The 23,438-nt window shown below is 40.5% G+C and overlaps 2 long non-coding RNA genes across 2 annotated transcripts in view; one reads left to right on the forward strand and one right to left on the reverse strand.

Annotated features, from left to right (window-relative positions):
* LOC125322143 overlaps positions 1–22,473 on the forward strand; it is a 179,454-nt gene extending 156,981 nt beyond the window's left edge. The window contains exons 3-4 of the long non-coding RNA XR_007201867.1: positions 21,471–21,557; positions 22,142–22,473. This is a non-coding gene — a long non-coding RNA (uncharacterized LOC125322143). The remainder of the gene's footprint in view (positions 1–21,470; positions 21,558–22,141) is intronic.
* LOC125322144 overlaps positions 1–22,553 on the reverse strand; it is a 135,246-nt gene extending 112,693 nt beyond the window's left edge. The window contains exon 1 of the long non-coding RNA XR_007201868.1: positions 22,472–22,553. This is a non-coding gene — a long non-coding RNA (uncharacterized LOC125322144). The remainder of the gene's footprint in view (positions 1–22,471) is intronic.
* Between the last annotated feature and the right edge of the window lie 885 nt (positions 22,554–23,438).

A 23,438-nucleotide genomic window follows, 5' to 3' on the forward strand; every position in this document is an offset into this window, starting at 1 on the left:
CGTATTCCTTCTTACCATAAATACTTGCACTTTATTTATTTGCATTAATCAATGCATAGGAAGCCTACCAAAAATCATTAAAGCAATACATAGTAAAGACAAACCAACAACAGATGAAATTTTTTTTTAAATCAAGTATCAAATTAAATACTTAGCTAAAGAGCACAGAAATAACCATCCTACTTAGAAAAAAATCAATTTCCAGTTAGTCAGAGGAAAATGGGGAAAAAAAAAGATGGTGAGAAAGAAAATCAAGAGAACAATGCAATGAGCAAGCAAAGATAGGTTCCTTCAAATAAACTGAATTCCCCAAGCCGTGGAGATAGTTGCAATCAGAGATACATCATCACTTCAATATTTTCCAAGGTATGACACGTGTGAAAACAAAGGAAACAAACTGAATGGTTTGTGTTCTTTTTCATTCTAATTTGAGTGTTTTCTTGAAATAAATATTTTCTGTTGCTCAGTGTACAAAAGGTACAGACTAAATTAAAAGTGATCTCAAAGCAGCCATAAAAATAATGCACTAAAATGCAAAAGACCATTAGAAATATGTTTCTCCTAAAACTGTTTTTTCCAAAAGTATTTATTTACTGCCTAAATACAACTGCGTTAATTTTAAAGGTTTCATATACTTTCCTCTTTTTTTTTTTTCACACCAAACAAACAAATAAATATATGGGTCCCATAGTGTTATATAACTAACGCACCATTCAACCCTGTAGCAGCAGAACAGGTCTGAGTGCCTCTGACTATCCATGACACTTGACAACTAACTAACTCCCTTGTATCATTTTGGATCACTCCAATACCTCCTTCAAAAAGTAGTTTGTCCTAGAGGATCTCAGCAGTGGATGTGTGAGGATAATAAAGCTGGGTATCTGAATTTTGTACTAGAAGGTCCAGTTGATGAGAGTGCTGAAGTGCCTCCATATATTTTAGATGTGCATTTTAAGTGATTTTCCTGAATCTGTACCTGAAAAAATATAATATGTGTGAGGTTCCTCTGGGCCAGCCTGAGATGTTTTACATGTCGACATTTACATATAAATTAGTTGTCTAGATATTTAGGCAATGAGGAACACTACACATTTGTAGATCTCAATTCATTTGATGTATTTGGACATCTACTTTCAGAAGAGAAGTATCACTCCCCAGAAGCATATTTTTGTTGTTGTTTGTTGCCTGTAAAAGGAGTCTAAGAAATTAGCTCTTACTGAAGCTAATCCCATCCTAACTCATGTAAAGATATAAATGTTTCCATTGCCTTTGGTCACCATCACTTCCAAAATATTTTAACAGGAATGAGCTATCTTCTAACCAACCTCCATCAAATGAATTCATTTTGTCTGTTACCTTCCTACATTCTTGGTATAAACTGGTAGGTATTTTATTCTACGTATAAACCCACTAGAGGAAATGAAAGCAAGGCAGTGTCTTCCACCTAAGAACTTGTAATTAAAACACAGCTTTACACTGGTTTCTCTAAACGTGTCACATTGACCCATCCATGTCAGGATGAGAGCCTCTCTGACATGGAATCCAGTGCATGCGGACTCTGTACCAGCTGTGCCAAGAGGATGGTGGTAGTGAGAGCTAAGGAAAACTGCTGTTGAAAGTGAGATGATCCGCCAGAGAACTAAACTTGTGCATGGCCTCTGTTGTGGTTGATAACAAAGGGAAAGCAGAGAGAGGGCTCTGGAGGCTCCTAGCACCAAAAAAAAAAAAAAAAAGTAGCAGAGAGATGTGCTGAATCTTAAAGTCCAGTGCAAATGCATTAGGTCAGGAAAAGTATAAAGAAAAAGGGAGAAAAAGTCCTAAAGATGTACATCAGCAGGTTTAGAATTTCTTGAGACTGTGAAAAACAACAGTAGTCTCTAATGTTTCCCTCCTGTCCATTCTTCTTACAGTATCTAAATGGTCAATGCAGATAAACATCTAAGCGTGCACACTAATAACAACTGTATATTGAAACCACATCTCTTTTTATTCTACCTTGAATTTTCTTTTCTTCCTTTCACTTTCAAATAGAATAAAGACAGGATATTATGCCAAACTGGATGGTACACAAATTAATATTTCCAAAATTCTACTGTCTGGCTGCTTTTATACCATTTTTAGTTTCATTTTTTCTGTGATGATGAACTACAGGACTTGGTTTTCACTCTCAAAACTAAGAGCTTCATTAATGTAGGCTGCAATTCTTTTCACATCTTAGAAACTAAGTAATTTGCTGTTAATTTCACAGTTGTTTCTCATTAATTCTGAGTAGTACTCAGCAGGGTGAATACTGAAAGGGTTCTGAGTTGGTGGAGGGGATGGTGATGGCATTTCAGCAAATCTTTTCTCAAAACTGGTGACTTTGTTTTATTAGAAATGGCCAGTAAAACTACAGTTGTCTATACCTCCTCCCTTTTTTTCTGCCATAGAAACTGTTTGGAATTTTTCAGTCTTTCAGGAGTGTCTCCAGAGTATCAGGAGCTCTGACTAGGCTATAGTGACTAATGCCTTAAGTGCTATTAAGAAAATTACCAGAAGGAAAATAAATTTCATGCAGCCCCAAGATAGGCTTCATAGACTTCAATTGTTTAGATTGTTTAGAATTAACAGTGTGTGGATTTCTTAAAAGCTTGTAAGATAGCATAGCAGTATAACACTGCTAGGTGTACTAAGACACCTTCTTTATCATCTTTTCTTTTTTTTTCTTTTTTTTCTTTTTGCAACTGAGATGACTTTTCAGAATGCAGCTTTGCATCTATCAGCTCTTCAGATTGCTAACAGGAGAGAGAGAGAGAGAAGTTCCTAGAAGAACCTGATTTGCTAGATCTGTTCAGACTGACCTTTAATTGTTTGCGCTCTGCTGGGTACAACACCCCTGTGATTCCCAAATATTACACACTAGTCTGGTGGCTAAATCACTTAACCAGGTTATACAATAATTCTGGTGCTAAACTCCCCAGCCAGGTGTGGAACAGCCAGGTTCTATGTGCACCCTAGCCTGTGGTCTCACCCTGAGAATATCCTCCACCCCATAGGCGTATATTCAGTGTGTGTAGTAGGTGAAGTAGGTCCAAAGGGAAAAATTAGGGCATGCATATCTATAAATTCTTACCCTCAGACTGGGAGGGCTGTGGAATACTTGCCTTTCTTCTTCATGAAGTGCTTTAAACACCGAGTTATATTGCTAATTGAAGATCTGATATTGTCATGGGTTAGCATAAGTACTTAAGAGAAAGCAATCAGATACATAATTGCCCCTTGTTGCCCCTTTCCTACTGATTGCCATTGACATCACAGAAATCAGCATGAAGTCTCTCATGAATCACTAAATACGGGTCTAATTATTTTGGCCACTCTTCATGCCAGAGCAGGACACCTTACCCAGCCTGCTGACACTCAAGCGACTTTTTTGACAGACAGACTTTATTGACTGTCTGTCCTAGTGACACTGCAGAGGATCAGTAGCTCCTCCTTGATGCTAGACTGAGTGCCAGAAACTGAAACAGAAATGTAGAAACAGAAGTGCTGTCTCTGGTGCTTTAAAGCCCCTGATGGATTTTCCTTCCATACAATTGCATTGGCTGCACACATACAGGAGAGTCTGGCATTAATAAATTAATTTAGAGTGACTCCTTTAAAATGAGCATCAGCAGGTTGTGGTGGGAACCAGGCTTTGCTTTGCAAGGTGAGAAGCCTGTGTCTCATTCCTTAGTTAGAAGAGGGAGGCTTAGTGAAGAGGGACGGGGAAAATAGCAAAACAGTTACAAGTAAAAATATTCTATGAGCTTCCCAATGTGTTCCAAGAATCTTCTGAATGTTAATTAAAATGTGACCTAGCAGCATCCCTGAGTACTTCCCAGTCTAGGGTCTAATTGGAACATGAATCTGAGATGCCAGGGCAGGAGTGGAACACTGGCCAATATAGTGCCACCTGCCCCCTCAGAGTGAGCCACCTGCTCCAGCACTTCTGAGCCACACCAAGGAGCCCACTTGCTTGCTGGCTTCTCATTCCTTCCCTTGTTTTTTCTTAACATGACTAAATTTGGAATTATTTAAAATGTCTTCTCTCCTTTTATTTTTTAGAAAGGCAGATAGTGCAGAGAGCTGCCGGCATGTTGAAGCTAAAAAAGGGTTATTAGCAGCAGACAAGTAAGAGGCTTTAGGGAGAATTTCTGTATCTCTTGCCTCATCCTATCCACATCTCATCCTTAATCTTGCTCTCTTTCAGTCTGGAAGAGCACACACTTAATGTAACCTAATAGTTTTCCTTTCTAGTCCCATCTTTCTCCTTTGTGCTTTCAATAGATTCAAGGATCAAGGCCCAGATATTTCTTTTAGGTTGTTGAACTTTAGCGAATAAGAATAAAAATGAACAAAGCCAACAGTTTTTCATAAGTGATAGCCAACAGAAAACTTCCTCTGGCTGAAAAGTTCAAAGACTATTTTCAGAGACAGAGGATCCTAGCTTTCCTATCATGTCTTTCTGGATAAATATTTTGTTCTGTTGGGACAGAAAGAAGTAACTGTGAGTGAGTTTGCAGCCAAATCCTTCATTTAATGATGGTTTTGAGGAATATTCTATGCAAGTGAGTCTGGAATGCCTGTGGTTGGATAGAGGGATAAGAATGCAGGAAGGAAGCAAAAATAGCAGAAGGGAAAGAGGGAAGAAATCAAAGATAGAAGGAAACAGTAAAGGATTAATAGTAGGCAGGAAGGAGAGAGAGGACGAGAGAGAGAGAAAGCAAGGAGAAAATACAAAACGTGAGAAGGGGTTATTTAAGGTCTACTTTGATTTATCTTTATGCAGTCCCCTCTTTTTCCCGAATCCTTTCTTCCGTCTTCTTTCTGAGGCAAGGAGAACCAGTTGTTTATCTTTCCAGGTGAAAATTTAACTCTGGTTCATATTGTGACATGGCAAAGATTTGTCTGGTTGGTTTTTTAAATTCTTTTTCAATGTGTTCTATAAGGGAGTCAATATTTATTTTTCTTTTGTTTCTCTCACTGCCTAGTGCCAGAAGTTTTCAACATCCAATAGGTGTTTTCTTGGGCAGATATGAGTAATTCAGGTCCTGAATTAGAAACTTCATAGACATAACTTAATGCTCAGATTCACCCCATGCAACATAACCCTGAAACTTCCTAGGTCATCTGTTAATAAATGAGAGTCACATCTCCATTAGGCAAATTAGAAGTTCAAATTATTCACATCAATGTACATAAGTTTACATTTGTCAGCATAGCAACATACATGTTTAAAAAAAATCAAAGAGAGATATCCATTGTCTTTGCATCAAGAATTAAATGATTCTGGAAACGTGTGTTTAACAGGATCTATACTCTTTTTCCTTTGAAATTGCATGGGGAAAATGAGACATAAAAGACATCTCTGCTGGTACAGGTCTGCCCCTTCTTAAGTCCATGGTAAAATCTACACTGACTTCAAGAGGAGTTATGAAAACAATGCAAAATGTCGTTGAGAATTTTACCTTAGAGGACAGATCTGCAAGGGATTTTAGTTAAATATCACAGCACCTGTCCAACAGAGGTACTGTTGCAGGAAAATCTGCAGTCCTGAGTTAGTCTGTTTCCTTATAGATTGTAGGGAAAAGATGGAATCCTCAAAGACATGCTAGGCAAGGAAGCACTTCAGGAAATGTCAAGATTAAGCATATGCCTTAAACCTTCCCCCTGTGCTGCAACTTACTTTTGAATTAGAGAGCATGCTGTCTTCTACTTGGGATTCCATGATTCTAAAGTCCTGAATTACAGCATTCCTCTTCTAGCTTTTGGATGATAAAAGGGCCTAAGAAATGCACACTTAGTTTTCTTTGCCACATGGAAATACAATCTCCCACCTCCTAGAGAAGTGCTTGTTCTCCCCAGCCACATCTTTCCTGGATAATTAAGTAATCACTGGAACAGACAGAAAGTGCGAAGTACTTGATAGTCAACGCCCCTCCCCACGAGAAAAAAGAAGCTGGGTTCCAGTTCGTGAACCAGTGTATGTATTTAATACTGAGTAATCATTACAGCAGTGACTGGAATCCAGATCTCCCTTTTTCCCAGGTGACTGCCTTAAGTACCAGACTCTTTCTGTCTTCTGAGAAGCTTGTTCTTTCACTAGCTTAATGAATATTTAATCACTCTCTGTGAAGTGGAACATCACATCTCGAAAGGAGAGGCTGTGAGCAGCCAACCCCAGAAAATCTACTAGCCTGATGCTTAGAACATTTTGGTGAGAGATGTGGCTTCAAATCCTTAGCAAAACAAAATGAATTTAATCAGAATTTTCTACCTTTAAATGAAAACAAGTTCACACTAAACTTAAAGCATATGCTCTATTCTAGTTTTATACAACAAATCCTGAAGGGCTTGGCATCCCCCATTCATTTACAGGGCCACAGAACTTGGTAAGGTATATCAGTAGTTAAACACATTCTTATCACATTACATATACAATAAATGTGTTAGATAAAATAACAAAATCCAAAGATTGTATAGGCATGTGTTATATATCCTGGGGATCAGGATTTAGGTAGTTATCAGATTGTTCAGAAGCAGATTTTAGACTCTTGGATAATTTCAATAATGAAGTGCTGGCTGTTTGGGCACAGTCTCAGAGTTATATCATCTCCTAATTCCCTTTCAGGAGTTAGGAAAATTAAGAACATTAATTAGGCAGTCACAGACTGCCTAAATTGGGTACTTAGGCTTCCTAATTGATTAGTGGAGAGAGCTAAGCACCAAAGAGCAGTCCAGAGAGTTTGCCTACCGGGAGCAGACTCACGTAGAGATAGCAGCTATGAAACATCAGCCACAGAATTTGGCTATACCATTGCCTCCCTCTAAAGTTTATACACTGATGTTAGGAAATTCATCCAGTTGCCTATATATAGGCATCTGGAGCTGTAAATGTGTGCAGGGTAGACCTCCAGCTGCCCTTTGGTTGACAACGCAGGTCTATTTAGTTCATGTGTTATGTCCACCAGCTCTGCAGACAAATAAACCTGGGATGTTTCAAATAGCACTAGGGGCTCATTCATGGACAGCTGAATTAAACCTCAAGTTATCTCGAGCTGAAACAAGTCCTGAACCCAAATCTTAATCATAATGATAAGACTTTCTTAGAGAAAACAGCAGGATCAATTCCAGCTGTGTTTTAACAGACATACTTAACAGCTGTAAGGCATTAAGGCTCCTTGTTTCATTGGTATGACACCACTACACTGTTGGCTTTGGCACTGGACATCTATCAATTTATGGTCCTAAATGCTAACTTTGTTTCTCAGCTTTTCTATGAAATTCAGGGGAAGCATAGGAATTAGAAACTTAAATATTTTATGGGCCTTCCAGGATGAACTGGCAGCTGAACAGAAGATTAGAGAAGTAGGTTTTGGACTTGGATCTCAAAAGTAAAATTCAGCTCACCTAAATTTACTTTTACAGCTTAAATGCCCATGACTGGACAAGTCACTCCAGATTCCCTTTATCATTGACAAAGGCAACTTCAAGGGTGCAAGTCACCTCTCCATAAAATCAATGTCTCCTTAGGTAAGTGAGGGACTCCTTTTCCTAAATACAGCATCTAGTGCCACTCTAGGCAGCATAAGATATCACTCCTGGCCTTGATAAATCAGGTATATAGGTCCAGGTTTGTATCTGTCCATCCAACACACAATATAGATATCTTGGTTATCCTACCACCTCTCCAGTGGCGCTTGGCACCTCAGCAAGAAACGTAACCAAGATCTTTGGGTCTCCTGATCCAATGAACAGAATCACATCTCACTAGTCTATCTGAAACTTCCATATCGTCACTTTTGAAAGGCATTTGAAGGTCTGGAAAAGAAAAACTTTTAGTAGTACCACCTAATGTGTCTAAGGACCATTCTTATAAAAAATGAAGCCATCTGTATTTCATCACAAACCATTTTACAGTTAAACACCTAAAAACTAGCTCTTTAGTAATTTTGAAATGTAACTGTCCTAGAAAGCTCCTTTAAAAGGGAAACAAAATCATCTGTATACTCATTAATTATTAATACTGAAATGTAAACCATAAAACCACATAGTTTTACCTTAAGCCAACAATGTTGTATTTTTTTCATCTTTGTGTTAAATATACAACATTATTATGGATAAACAACTACTATAAATATTCTATCACAAACCAGTTATAAAACAATATCTTTTTAGGTATATTATTTGTTCATACCTTTAAAACTAAGTGGAAATAAAAATATATATTATACTTTAAAGTGATACATAAAGGAACCTCAGGAATAACTAGCTCAAAATTAAGGTTTATATGCTGTATCTTTCTTGTTTACTATGAATTTTCATTATAGAGAGAAAGTAAAGTAAAAGATATTCCTTAATACCCTTTTCCTTGTTTTTATGAGCATGATGTTTATGCATGATGAGTAGGAACATGTTTTTAACTCCTTTTTAAAGTGTATATATCTGAAGATATTTTCATTGCTTTCATTGTTAAAACTTTCTATCCATATTTACTAAATATTTTTTACAAATAGTATGGTTCAACCAATAGTCATTATAACTCCTGCTTACAAGAGCAGTCTGTCAGGGATTAATAAAGGCTTACTATAACTACCACCCTCTCCAATCTGTCTGTTTCTCAAAAGTCTGAAAGTGTAGTTTTCCCAGCTTCCAACAGGGTTAATAAACTGGAAATCTCCAACAGAAGAAGCAGGTTTTGCCTTTAAATCTTCTCCACTGGAACTATTTCATAGTGTTGCTCCCCTAAATGGACATGTTTAAGGCCTTGTACTTCTGGCTCCTGGAGCCCTATGAATGCCCGTGTATGTATATTGGTGTATGCATACAACACATCTGTGTTGTACAATATGCTCTTGCCTGCCTTTTTTATGGTCAGATGACTATTGAAATCACATAAATATTTTACAGGAGGAAAAGGATTGATTCTCCCTAGCTGTAACCCTCTAAAAATGAAGAGAAATACCTACCTCCAAGGAGTGATTCATCTGTCCTGCATGAGGTACTTGTTCAGAGGTGGACTGAATTCCCATGAGGTGTTATATCTTTACACTGACTCTAAAGAGACCTTGAACAAACAGTTCAGGTTCAATGCCTATTTTTTACATGTCTAAAGCCAGCTGAAGGGAATCTCACCCTAATTAATTGTTCTGTCCCAAAGGAAGAAATCAGTATTACTGTATCTACACTAAAGGAATTGATGACATCCATGTAGCTAGTATGGTATAACAGAAGATTAATACTGCTCTTACACCCATTCTCTGTTATTGCTTCCTTGCCACCTTTCTGTGGGAGCTGTCTATCATGGCTAACCATCTCAGCTACTTTTCCTTTCCTGTCTGTACCTTTGCCAGATAATCACCTAAAACTCTCAGGCCCAATGGTGCAGCACCATCCTGACCAGGACCAGTACCCTCACGTTGGCAGCACGTGCACTGTATTGTGCCTTGATCTTACCTAGGCCTTCTGCTGGGATCATGCAGCCCCAGTTCAGGGCTAGCAGGTCAAGTTCAGGGGTGAGAAGGGGAGAGGAGAAAAATATATCTGAAATATCTGAAATTCTGAAATACAATGAAGGATGCCCACTGCATTAGTTTTTAAGAGTAGAAGAAAGCAACAAAAATTAAAAAACAGCTAAATATGCAGTCATACAAAATACATTTTGCTATTGACCCTGGGGTAGACGGCACTTCCTCTTTTTATCCACCTTTTCTCTCCTCTTCTCTCTACCATCCCACTTAAGGCAAAGAAATCAAGCTGGATCTCTGAGAAGGTGAGGGAAGTTTCTAGCCCCACCAACCAATCTGTTGTTATTCCTTCCACATGAATGACTATGGAGTCATTCTCATGTTCACACATCTGCAGCCAAAACAAATTCCTGAACGAAGAGACTTCCTGTTTTCCCATACTCTTTTAAGACTCACCTGAAATTCATGTAGACCTGGGCCACAAAGACAAGGTGAGGAGGTACAGCTCTCCAAGGCTGGTTAACTAGCTGCGGCTTTATGTCTGTGCTAGTGCCATGAAAAGGATAGGCACCTCCAGAGAGCTATTCAGCTCAGCTATCACAGTCAGTTGTCTTCAGGTGAAATAAATCTCCGCTCAGAAATGACCACCTCTCATGAACAATAGCAGAAATCTAACTGTTAGTTTAGAGTAGGCAATTTGTCTCTTTTATGGTTAAAGGTAGGTGAGATGAAGGTACAGCTCAATGACCATTTTCTTTGGTCATGAGGTTCCCTCTGTGGTGATAAACACAGAGATGTCACCCACCATTACAGATGTGCATATGAAATCAGCCAACGCATGAATTTAATCAGATTCACTTTCAGACCATTAATTACAGCAGGTACCTTAGGGTCTGCCCCCCGAGGGTGCCTTGGTAGTGCTGGTAATCACATTTATTCTGAGAGTAAGGAACACGCACTAAGCCATACACAAAGCACAGTGCCAAGTAGTGCCAGACCTAAGGGGCACGCCACAGAATAAAGAAGAACGGGAAAAGATACAGACAAAATAATGTACTCAGAGATAGCAAATACAGTGTATCTTGTATGAAGAAGCGAGGGGTGGGATGGGAAGAATGAGCTCAGGTAAATGGAGTATTCTGTGCAGAAAGACGGGGCTAGGTGAAGGGACTGAAGGTCAGATGGGGAGAGGGAGCATTTTCTTTATGTTGTATCTTGGCAGTAACACAGAAACATTTTCCTTGGGGTCAGTGGGCATTCCATGCCCATGTACAGCTTTTAAAATTAGTATGTGAGAAAACTACTGCTTGGTGGTTGTGGGGATTATTGCCCATTAGACATTGCGTAGAGACCATCAAGCTCATTCCACTTCAGATTATGGAATGAACTAAAATTGAGGTCCTCAAGGTGAAAAGCTAGGTTTTTATCCACTATACTAAAGAAGTGGGGTTTTTTTACATTAAGCAACTGTGAGAGGAAAGATTGTGCAACAACTAGAAGTACACTGTAAATATCAAGGTTACCAAAAGTCACAGAGCAACCTTTCCAATAATCTGAAGTGGTGATAGGAAGAGTTACGCAGTGAATTTGTGTCGATGCAGAAATCATTAACCCTACACCCTCACTTGGAGTTGCATTAAAGAAGCAGATGACTGTATTTTCATGCTCATTGCTATTACCCTACCAAAACTGTTTAGCAGGTTGGCAAGTTTACTGTCTTTGAGTATACATGTGCATATGTGTGTCCACCTATGCGTCTGTGAAATGTTTGCTGGGAAACATATAATACCCTAAGTCCCTTACATTACAAAATAGTGTGCATATATAATTCATATATTTTAAACAGGCACTCTTAAAGACCACTTAAGGTGATTCAATTATGTGAATCCAGATTCTGCCAGTTTAGCAGCTGTTAAGGAGTATACTTTGGGCAATCCTACTGAAATATGTAAGATTCTTAGGAAATGAGTTAATTATGCAGAATCTGACCCAAACTGTTATTTCCACAGATCACTGTAAACAACTATTTGTGTTCTTAGTCTTATGCAGTCTGTTGCCACCTCTGTACTCCGTGGTTTGTCCCATCCTTTATAGATAAACTCTTGTAAAGCTAGAGATCATTGGGATGCCTGAGTCCCTTATCCACATAAACCAGCAACTACTCACATTATTTTTCAGTGACAATGATTTGAAACCCTACAGTGGACAGGCAATTTTAACTGGAAAACCAGGAAAGGCTATTTAATAGTGAAATAAGTAATCAGGAAGCAAGTAACAGTGAATCATTAGTGCTGCTAAGAAAAAATAAACAGAAAAAAAAGTAACTGAAAAAGCAAGGATAAAATTAAACAGTAATGATGATTTATAGTAAGATACTCTGAGACATGACAGAAGTCTCAGTACACCAAAAGGAAAATCTTGTTTGCTCAAATTATTTGTTTCTTCTGTCTAATGAATGTAATTCTAATATACAAGTGATAACACTGGCATTTCTTTGAAATGTTGATTCAGTTTAATTATGAAAATCACCAAGGTATTTTCTGGCTGCTGCATCACTCCCTGTACTAAGATTAATCACATCAACATCATTCATTTAATCTTCAAAGAGTAAGCAGTTGTCCACAAAAGCCTTCAAATAGCTTCATTAGTGCAATTTTTCAGACTCAAACACTTATCTGGCAGCATATGATTGAGAGTAAGGAAGGTCATTATATTCATCTGTTTCCTTACCCAGTTTATTTTTTTAATGTTTCTACATGTTTTTGTGGATAACTTTAAGCTCCACTTTCTTGTCCTTTATTATGGACAGCCAAACCATGTGCAGTTCAAATACAGAAAAAATTGCTAGTGGCTATCCTGATTTACTCAGTTTGTGACAGATGAATTTGAACCAGAATGTGCTCCTCTCCCAAGCCCAGCACTGATTTAACATACATATTATTTTTGTCACTAATCACAAAAAATACTTAAAATATGTTTACTTAAACATGCAAACAGGGTTAAAAAGGTGAAACACACCGTAATGTGCCTAGCGTTTTCAATGCCAGACTGAGACTTATTAACAATGTTATAGAGAATAAAAATAAGTCCAACCTCTCCCTATTATTAATATTTAATTACGTGCTAAGAGCATCATCTTCTTCAGTTTCCCATGGACGCTGAAAAGACCTTCCCTTATTTCATATTATTTCAAAACTTCTCTAGCACAACCCTGGGTAGTCTCAAAAACTCATGGTACCCAGTGCCCAATTAGCTGATACTGTGACACAATCTTTGAACAGTTTAAATTTTTTTTAAATATGGCATTGCAACCCAACATATTCACACTGAATGTGACAGCTCACAACCAAGATCACAATGACAACCTGGTCAGACACAATTATCTTACCTGTAGCACTAAAATAGCCGCTGATCAAAATGTGCTTATTTCTATTATCAAAAACTAAAACTTCCAGGTTTAGTTTTGAAGATTTAAAAAACAAAACTTTATTAAAGTTTCTGCTAACATATCTGCCTGCAGCTGTCAGTGAATTTTACAAAAAAAATCCATCAATCAGAAAAGGGGAAGTCTTGAAATGCCAGGCAGCAAACATATTTTTTTAAAAATATAAACTATTCTAATAACTATAAACTATAAAAATAACTATTAAAATTAATTAAAATTTTCCATTAATTTTAGATGAAGAAAAAATCAATTTTGCATTCAACAAAAAAAGCTTGGGGAAAAATTTATGAAAATTAATCTTAAGGTTCTGGTGAATTGCCACAGTTGCAAATATGCCAATCATTCAGAAGGTCTCCAAAAGGATGCAAAGATGTGTTTGAACCACTAAGGTATTTGTTTTGTTAACAACTGGATTTAGTTTTGCGAGATAGTTCTGCAGCTATAAAGCAATATATTTGCTTCAGTTGTCACTATATTTCACAGAGTTATTTTCATTCCTTTCCCTGGCATGTAAGCAGCACTCATGCCCCATCCTTGGTTTGCAGTGCTATCTAAAATCAATTGCTGTGTGAAAAAAACAGCATAAAACACAGACTCCAGATAGCTCTCAATCCAGCCACTCCAACAACGTACAGGTGAGGCTTTTCTAACCAAGGGTCCCCTGCAAAAGCAAACATTTTCTTTATGTTTGTACTTTAAAAAAAATAAGAGGAAAATCAATATTCTCAGAAGCAGATGTATAAACTGATACCTCACTCGCACCTTTTGGTAGATAAGGCCTCCCCAGCTTCGGTGCAGAAAGGAAAAACATAGGCTGGTGCAATATTTATTCAAGGCAGAGAAGATTAAGGTGTATCTCAAGATGAGTTTACATACAAGCTTTAATCCTTGGGCCAATTTATGAAATCCAGTGACTATTTTTCTCCTTATGAGCTCTTTGGCTACAGAAGACTCATGCCAGGGGACTCCTCACTCATGACACAAGATTTAGTCATAGAAATCATTTTATTTAAAGCAGAGACCAGGATGCAAGAAATTCACAACAGCTGGCATAGCTACTGGAGCTGAAGGGACACAGAAGCCACAAGAGTGTATCTCTACCGGTATTTATCAGGCATTTGTCATTGGGACACTTTAAGCCACGTTATCCCACCCTTAGTTTGAGGTGTTAGATACCACATAGAATTATTTCTATTGCAATATATAAGAACTTTCCTTCCAGGAGCCAAGCGCCTCTGCGGAGGATTTTTTTGTTGTTGTTGTTAAGAAAAACAACAAGTTTGAGATTGGAGAACTGTGCTTTTTAAAACCTTTCCATAAATTGCTTTCAGATCTTGTCCCTGGATCTTGGCAGTATGAGGCCACATCATTTCAAACTGTGAACAACAGAGGGAATGACCAGATTCATCCTGCAGTTTGTCCCATTTCACTGAAATACTTAGAAATTCTTATGCACAGTTAGCTTATTTCTGCCTCTACCTTCCCTTTGCAGGACATGGTGGAGTGGGGGGGACAGCTGTTCTGCTATGCACTTTTAGAAAGGAATCTTTGTGGAAAAAACCCAACTGTATATCCCTGGAATTCTTCCATCCACAGAATCGTCTGCAGTCGTGGTTCAGTACTAAAATCAGTATGTTCCTAATAACTTAGACTTAAAGGGCTATACTCCTTGGGTGACATTTAAGCTCTCCTTTTCACTTCTCCTTTTTATTTAGATAGTGTTATCCTCAGGAGTCCCAAAGCTTCTAGGTCTCAATCAGGCCTTAAAAGAAGGAAAATTCTTCAAACAGGTCTTGCTGTGACAAGTGTGAGTACTATGTGCTACTGTTCTTTACTGTCCTCCTCAAATCTCAGTTTCCCTAATCACATATTACTTCTCTGAATACTATGAATCATATAATGAGTCTAACCAAGATGTATGCTGCATGTACTGCTTCAGTTATCAAGCAAAGATAAGAAAATAAACTAATCACTGGGAAAGCATTTTCAATTAATCTGCCTCACTGTGCCCATTTCCAAGGCATTAATTTATGTTGGTTGCTTTTAATTTTAACAATAAATGAACTTTTATTGTTAATGTAGGAACAAATCCCTGAGTAAGTGACAATATGCAGGGCAAATAAACAATCAATTACAGATGTATTTATAGAAAAAGTAAGAGAGAAATAATCTGTAACCCTTAAAGACAACCATGAATACAAATTTATTTAGATCACCCACTAAAAGAGAATTCACCTCTCCAACCGTCATGATCTGCCTCTTTTTTTTATTAACAATACACGAGTTTTCGATCAAAATTGGTACCAAGTGAAAAACCTTCTTCATAGAGCATGAAGAAGTAGAGATTCACCTTTCTGACAACCTTCTTTCCTGTCTTCTATATATCCTCATAAAATATTTACTCTGCTTCTGAATGACCACTCTGATTATCCTTAGACTCCTTTTCAGATTCCCTGATGATGTCATGGAAATGTTAAACCCATTATGCTAAGCTAGGACCTCCATCTACTGTGACCTCTTGGCACTAGCTTCTGAGGACAGCATGACACTTCCACATAAAAGTTAGTCTTCCTTCAGGTCATCAATAGATGGACTCGTAATACATCAGCATTTCAATCAACACCAGTAAAATTTAACCAAGGCCATGTAAAAAGTCCAAACCCATTCTGTGCTTACAATAAAGTGATTAAAATATCTATTAAACAGTACAATTATTTTCCATTGGAAAATAAGCATTTATATTATTTCATGGGTCCACCCCACAGGTAATACATGGCATTCCTTTTCATTAAGCTATTAGGGAAGTGATTAGTGACTAGCACCCTGCTCTAATTATCTTTAATGTAGTGTTTCAAATTGATCATGCATAATGCAATTAGAAATCATAATTAAATTAATTTATATTGATTTAAGCCTTTATAAGTTGTTAATAACCATGACCCATTACATTAATTCCTACAAGCCAACATTAATATTTCCAATATGCTGAAATATTTCCCTTTTCCCCCCTTCGTTGCATCGGGTACTCCTGCAGGAGCTCGCAGGGGGTGACTGTCGGGGGAGGCTCCCGGGCAAGTGCCCCAGCGCCGGCGGCTCCAGCCTGGCCCTTAGTGGTCCGGCGCGAGTGGGTGCTGGGGAACGAATCGATAGCTGCCTTTAATGCGGGAATAATGACCGCAGCCCGGGCTGACAGCCGCCCCTTCGATTTCCATGGAGACGGAAAGACCCCGACAGCCGCCCAAGGGGAAAACTCGAGGGGTGGGAGTCAGAGAAGCGAGTTGGGGAGGTGTTTACTGAAGGAGACAAGCCGTCCCCCACCCCTCCCCCAAAACGGCTTATGTAGGAGATCCCCGCTGGCCGAGGGAAGGCCCCGGGCCGTGGCACTTCCCTGGGCGCGGGGGGCAGCGGGACCCCGCGGGGGCCGTGCGGGAGGGCCCGGGCTGGGGGTGCGGGCAGCCCCCGGGGCTCCCGGGGCTCGTGCCGGGGGCTGCAGCCGCCCCCCCCCCCGGCGGAAGGCTCCCAAACCTCCCTTCCCCTGGCACTGCTCTTGTTCCGTCCCATGCTTCCGTCCCCACCTCCCTCCTCCCAACACAAAAGCTCTTGAGAAAGTTATTTCCCCCCAGCTGCAATTACACTCGTGCCGCGCGGCCCCCCTTTAGGAAGAATTATGCATAAAAACAGGCGGCAAATCACCCAGCGCGGGACGGCACGGGCCAGGCAGCGCTCTCAAACGGGAGTACATCCATCCCATCCCGCCTGACACCTTTCCGTCATATGCGAACGCTCCAGGGTCAAAATAAGTTTTCCAGCGAGAAAGATGTCCGGCTATAATAAAATCTTACAGCGGGAGGTGCCACAAATCATTTAAGAAAACAATTTTGCTTAAATAATATTTCCTTTAAAATAAATTCGGGGTTCGCAAATCACGATTTCATTTGAAGAGGCATGAATTCTATTATATGTACAATTTAATCACGGGGTATTTAAAATAGACATTTCCATCTAAAATCCAATCAGAAATCAACACAGTACCTCGAGGCATTAAGATGATCATCTCCATTTTGCATTTGTAAACTGGTAGAAATAAATGTGGCTTGTGGATACCAAGAGGTCAAGTACGGCTGCTCAAATATTTTTCTTACAAAATGACGGATTTATTAGACAAATAAGTGGCCCGGCTGATGCAAAACCCCCAGTGATTGAATTTTGACGTTGAGTCAACAACAACTCGAACTACATCAGTGCTCCAAGATTTAGTTATGATGGTAGAGATTACTGAACAAATAGGAGGCAGAAATGAATACAGATTTCCTAGGATCTGCCCCTGGCACCCTCTTCTTGACATTCCCCTCCATATGCTATCCCTATTCACAGTGTATTCTAATTAAAGAACTGGGCTATGTCTTCTAATTTTACAAGAACTTTTAAATAATTAGTCTGGTGTGTGTTAAAAAGGACAGCTTCAGACATAAGGGAATTTCAGTCCCTTTAGGATCTCTCCTCGGCTTTGCAGTTATCATAGTCCCTTCCATGAGGAAGGGTGAAAAACGCCTCTGATTTGATTGCAGGAAGATGTGAGCTCTGATCAAACCGCAGTATGCAAACACAGGCGTCCGCGGTTCATTTCCAGCCCATTCAAAGAGAATGCCTGGGGAGGGGGTTGGGGGGGAGGGTTGTGTTTGGGATTTTGGTGTGAGACTGGGCTTTTTTCCCCTTTCCAGTGGAAAAGATGTTGAGGGTTCAACATTCCTGTGAAAATCTGTCCACGGATCCCAATCTCCTGTGAAACCAGGTTGGGCTGTAGCCTGCTGAGCCTTGACAGCGGAAATTTTACCACGCTGAACCTGCCCTCTCCCTCCTTTTCCCCTCCCTCCCTCCTTCCCCCCCATCCCGCCTTCCCACCCTACAGGTGTGTGTATCTAAGCGAGTTCCCCGGCCTGAGCGTTGCCAGCCGGCAGGGAGCAAGCCGTGTGCTGGAAAGCCTGCGTGAGCTGGGCGAAAGCGATGTTATTCCTGCTTCATTTCTTCAGCGCTTTGGAGCGTTACTTTTACTTGCTAATCACGAAGGGGCGCTTAAATAATTGAGAGTACGTTTAAGCATAAAGCAGTCAGTTTCTAATCTTTTCAGGGGAAAAGGGACTAATCTGCACCTGCTGTGAGAGCCCTTTTTTTATTTATTCTGTATATTACTTCCACTCCAAGCTGGACCTGATGGCTCCAATTACAGTTGAGCCTTGCAGAATCCATACCTTCCCTTTCACAGCCCTTTTCTCTTCTCTCCTCTTCTCCGCAGCAATAAACTTTTCTTTGGCAGAGAAGAGAGAGTGGGGTGATCTTAACAGACACCATTTAGTCGAGATTATAATTTATTTATTTTTTAAGAGAAGCTCTTCAGAATCCCCAAGCTCTCCAAATTTGCCTTCTTTCTATTGTCTCCACTGTTTCGTATGCATATTTGTAGAAAAGAGAAGCACACACTGGCTGTCACGGTGGTCTGGATTGTTTTTTAACGGGATAGTTCGAGAGGAGTGTTTTAAATAGATTTTCTTCTATTAAGCATTTGGGAAGAAATTGTTTAATAAGCCTTTCCTGTACTACCTGTATTCCCTGCCGTGTTTTTGCATTGGGTAGAGGCGTCTCAGAGTATTGCCAAAGTTAATTCTAGGTTTTTATCTCTCTAACCTACTTAAGATGCAAAAAGGAAAAAAAAATCCTGTCAAATTAAAGTGAGTCCTCCTGTCTTGCCTTCTTCCAGCAAATAACTTGCAGCACCTAATAAATCCAGATGGAGTTCCTCATATAGCCCGGTGCAGAAATAATTATTGTCCTGGCTTGTTTCATGTCAGAGGCCTCTTTGGCTCATCTGTCATGAAACCAATTTCACTTTATTTACATCCATTTGCTAGTTTAATTACTGTGCTGATGAATAGCCTGGAGGAATTAAGTTACGAGTCTTTGGAAACCTAAAACGACAGATATATGGGTTACCTTTTAAATAGAGGAAGAAAATGATGGGTGGTATGTGCACCAAAATTTAAAGGTAATAAGAGCCTCTTTGCTAGGTGGAAATGCAGAATCAACTGCCCGTGTATTTACCTCTGTCTTTATGTAAAGTATTGCTTTGAAAGGCATTCATATTTTTGCAGGTTTAATACAATCTGTATTAAAGTAAATGTTCTGCAAGATGAGTGCCAGCTTTAGATCTAAGCACAGATGCACTCATTATTTTTCCAGCCACAGAAAGAGGAAAAATGTTAGAAAATAAGGCAAAAGTAAGTTTTAAAGACGGACCAACATAACCTATGCACTGCACCATTCAATACATATCAATAGGGTTACTATCCTGTGTCTGCAATTGCAGAAATAGTCTCAAGCGCCTCTTCCCTCTAACTTGCCTGTGATACTCTGTACCATCAGAGGGAATTTCAACCAGCTAGAGGATCTTGTGCTTTTTATATAAATCTGCCAAAACCCAGAGCTTATCCTTGTATTAGCTGTAGCCTGCATCCTTTCCTCTTCTTCGGGTGTTTTCCATCATTTGCATCACACACATGGGTGTCACTTGACCTGGAGATCAGGGGTAGGGAACCTGTCCCATCCACCCACATGGTCCCTGCTGCAGGATCCTGGCACACTGATATGATCCTGCCCTCCCTCCTCCACCACTCAGTAACTTTCCTGAGCTGTTTTCCTGAGCTGCTGCTTTTATAACAATCTAGAATTTCAAAACTTTATGCAGCAGGTACCTGAACGAAAGGTCAGTCTCTTCAATGTTTCCTCTCGTTCATCGTGAAAGGAAAAAAAAATCCAGTGGTCGGGAGTGTCTCTTGCCGGGGCTGTGCCCCAAAGCGTCACCTACGGACTGGTAAAGGAGGTCCAGGAGGCGCCCGTGTGAGCATGTTCACTCTAAACCTGAAGACAAAGTCCCTGTCCTCCAAAGAAAGAGTAGAAACCAGACCTGAGAGCCCGTGCATCTTCTGGGAGCTGAACCTGAAAGGCAGAAGTTTAGGTGGGCACGCTCTGAGGGCTGCATGAAAAATTCACTTACAGAAGGGCTTTTACACCACTCTCCTACACAGACTGCTTCTTCTCCTTTTCCCCGTAATTTTGTGGATCCAATACTTTTGTGGATCTCACGTGGGACAAACCTTGCTTGAAGAAATCATGTGAGGCAATAGGTAGGTAATAGGGCAGATGTAAAAGTAGTAAGGATGGCCAGAACTCTGGGGAGATGATGCTTGATTCGCTAGAAAAAGCTTTCTCCTAAGACACACCCTCTGCGAGGAGATGGCTGAAGGGGCGGACAGAGACCCCCTTTGTCACAGAAGTTGAGCAGCACCTTAAAACCAAATCCTTTGCCGGGGGAAACGTGACACATTCCCCGCTCCTGCCTCAAATATCGCTACCGACTGACCCGAGCTGGTTACACCGAGGGTATAAAAGAGCAGATCAAAAGAGAATTACAGCTGCCTATTCGAGGTACTTTATATCTGAGAGAAATGAAAGGAGAAAGTGTGCAGCAACACAGAGTGGGGTATGAAAAGCTCCCTTCCCCCCCTCCCCGCCTCTCCCCTCTTCCCTCTCTCCCCCTTTGATTAATAGATCCATGTGGCTAACGGCCTGACATATGGTGTGCGAAGCAGCTTGAGATGGTACCTCGGGCGTACCCTACGGCTATTAACATATTACAGGCTTCTGTGCAGCCGCAGACGGACGGAGGGAGAGTCAGGCAGACAGACAGCCGCCCCTCTCCCCGCGCCGCCCGCCGCGGCCCGGCAGAGCTCTCCGTGGTGCTGAAGCTCCGCCGGGCCGCTCCGCTCCTCTCCGCTCCGCCCGCCCGCCGCTCCGCCTGCGCGCAGCCCCCGCTCCGCCTGCGCGCAGCCCTCCCGCGGCGTCTCCGCCGTGGTAGAGTTCAAAAAGCAAGCGTGCACGCCCAGGCGGATTTGAAAGTCCTGCGCCGCTTTCAAACGAAGAGGTGGAAAGCAGCATCGACATTACTCCTTGTACATTATCTAGGGATTTCTCTCCTTTTTTTTTTTTTTTTTTTTTTTAATTCTAGATTAAAAAAGGTGTGGCTAGGTATATAACCCCTTTACCACGGAGTACACAAAAATTGCCTTCTGTGGAATCCAGTCGCATATAAAATGCAGTGCCAACTTGCAGTGCAGAAAAGACTTTTCTGCAAATGATCCAAAAGTTAGGGAACTGGCACTTAATGCACGTGGCGGTGTGAGAGAGAGGTTATTCCCAGCCGTGGTGTTTGGAAGGAGGAATTATATTAGACAAAAAGATGGTTTAGAATGCAGAGAAACCTGAGGTTTATTTAATCCATTTCAAGCGTTCTGACAGAAACATACATCACTCCCTGCACTTTGCCTTTCAGTCTCCTGTAGATAACTGCCCCGGCTCTCTTTAACTTTGTTCTGCCTGTTTTGTTGGAAAATAAATGCCAACACCAGATTAAACGTTTCAGGTATCTTCATCTTCTGATTTCAGGGAAATAGTGTTAATGAGGAGCTTTGATGTTGTTTTACTTTCAGACTGTATGCCTTAAGGCAGAAAAGAGCATAAAGGTACCTGGGAAAGTAAATCGCCAGAAGCGAAGAGCATCCCCCTTTCAGAATCCTGTAAGTACTCCCTCTTACATCAAACCGACCCCATGCACAGCAGCGCTAGCTGTTTTGAGATTTCCTGGCTTTCACAAATATCTCTTCTTTCAACGCACACACGGCGACGTGTGCTCCAGTGTTTATGTGTGTGCACACTTCAGCATTAGTAGTTGCTAATGAAACTGAAGATTAGGGGGGGAAATACGAAAGCATAATTGCCATAGCTGCTTTTTTATTATAATTATTTTCTTTTCCCCTCATAAGACTACAAAATCCCGTGGGGTAAAGCCTCCTAGAGATTTTCAGTGAGGAGTAAAGCAACGTGAGTAGAGAACTGTAGCTCTCCACCACGCTGAAGTAGCTTGGAATAAAAGTTTCTTATCCTGTATGTGCATTTGGGGCTTTCTTAGCTATTTCGCCAGTAGCCTCCTCTATTCTTTCGGGAGCCCAGCACATCAGCGTAGCAGATTCCTCACACACAATCAATACATTTTGCATAACACGAGTCTCCCTCGCACGCACTCTTCTTCTCTTGCTCCCTCTCTATTCTGCTTCGCCTCTCGTCGGTGGCCGGGGTTTCTACACGGGGCTTTTCTTTTAAGAAATTAGCGACGACGATGGAGAGTCTCAAAAGCAAAACCTGCTTGCTCGCATCAGAAATTTCGCTGGAGCCCACCACAGCAACCTTTCAAGCATGCGGTTCGGTTTCAGACAGACACAGCTTGTCTCTCTCCAGCCTCTCCTCTCACCCCCTCCCCTTCTATTCCTCTTACAGCAGTGCTTTAATAAAGTCACATAAGTGATTGAAATTAACATAAATCATTATTAGTTATTAGGATTTGCTCTAAATTACTCTGTGAATATAACACCAAACCCCATCTGCCACTCCTGCTCTGGTAGCAATAGATTGCAGATAAAATAAATGTCCTTACCCCATTAGAATGTTCCTGTCTCTGTAGCCAAAAGCCAAACAAAAGCAATAAATACAGAGCTTTTTTCTCTCCACTATTCAGCTGTGACTGTTTTCATCAGCTCTTCCTCTAGAAAAGCTCAATAGCTGCCTGAAAATATTGCATTTTATATCACCAAAGGGCGATTAATATTGCATTAACTGTATTTAACATTTTTTAAGCGCGAGTAATCTGAAATGAGTAAGTTTCTGTTACTAAATACAGGGGATGTCAGAGCTGGTGAAAACAGCTTAAAATATCTGTATAAACAGATTATTTGTTTCATACTTTGTATTTTTATAATGTTATGGTATAGTGTGCTCTGTTTGAAGTAGAAGAAGCCATGCTAATGGTCTGTTTAAAGTATTCTGACACTGTCTGGAGACATCCAAGTCTCTGCCTTCATTAAATGTTTATTGTCAACACTTCAGTGAAAAAAAGTCTTGTGTAAGTGAATTTCCACTGCTGGATGCTGTCAACACTTTGTTTTATTCTGATCCGCGTGTACAAAAGTTTGTATACATTATGCTGAAGTGAAGAGAGGCAGAGATTTAGTGAGCTATAATTAGTTACCAAACAAACTTTTGTTAGTAATTCGGTTTATATAATGACCATAATCAAGGGCTAAGTTATGCCTATCGGCGCCTCGTCTTCTTTCCACACAGCCCGTAAAAAGATGTGCTCATGTTGACTTGCTATCCTCTTGTCAAGGAACACCTTTTTTAAAATAAAGTGAAAAACCAAACAAACAGAAAATCAAACCAAAGGCATACACGCAGATCTTACATCTTTTAGCTCTGCCGCACAATTTTAAATTTCTTTCTTCCACCCGGGCAAGGGATGAAAAACCCCCTCCGCAAGCCGGTGTTTGCAGCATGAGCCGTCTGTCTGCTCCCGCTGCTGGACCCGGGCTCGGCGCGGTTTGTCCCCGCACGGGGACCCGCCCCGT

The sequence above is a fragment of the Corvus hawaiiensis genome, chromosome 2, assembly GCF_020740725.1.
Source record: "Corvus hawaiiensis isolate bCorHaw1 chromosome 2, bCorHaw1.pri.cur, whole genome shotgun sequence".
In the NCBI taxonomy this organism is placed as follows: Eukaryota; Metazoa; Chordata; class Aves; order Passeriformes; family Corvidae; genus Corvus; species Corvus hawaiiensis.